Source organism: Bison bison, unplaced genomic scaffold (genome assembly GCF_000754665.1).
Source record: "Bison bison bison isolate TAMUID 2011002044 unplaced genomic scaffold, Bison_UMD1.0 scf7180017864304, whole genome shotgun sequence".
Taxonomy (NCBI): domain Eukaryota; kingdom Metazoa; phylum Chordata; class Mammalia; order Artiodactyla; family Bovidae; genus Bison; species Bison bison.
In genome coordinates this window covers 1,995,146-1,995,631 of record NW_011494876.1, presented here as the reverse complement: position 1 = coordinate 1,995,631, position 486 = coordinate 1,995,146, and positions in this window count along the sequence as shown.

The window sequence follows — 486 nt, the reverse complement described above, 5'->3', positions numbered from 1 at the left end:
CAGCCATCTCATCCTCTGTCGTCCCCTTCTCCTCCTGCCCACAATCCCTCCCAGCATCAGAATCTTTTCCAGTGAGTCAACTCTTCGCATGAGGTAGCCAAAGTACTGGAGTTTCAGCTTTAGCATCATTCCTTCCAAAGAAATCCCAGGGCTGATCTCCTTCAGAATGGACTGGTTGGATCTCCTTGCAGTCCAAGGGACTCTCAAGAGTCTTCTCCAACACCACAGTTCAAAAGCATCAATTCTTCGGTGCTCAGCCTTCTTCACAGTCCAACTCTCACATCCATACATGACCACAGGAAAAACCATAGGCTTGACTAGACGAGCCTTTGTTGGCAAAGTAATGTCTCTGCTTCTGAATATGCTATCTAGGTTGGTCATAACTTCCCTTCCAAGGAGTAAGCATCTTTTAATTTCATGGCTGCAGTCACCATCTGCAGTGATTTTGGAGCCCAAAACAATAAAGTCTGACACTGTTTCCACTGT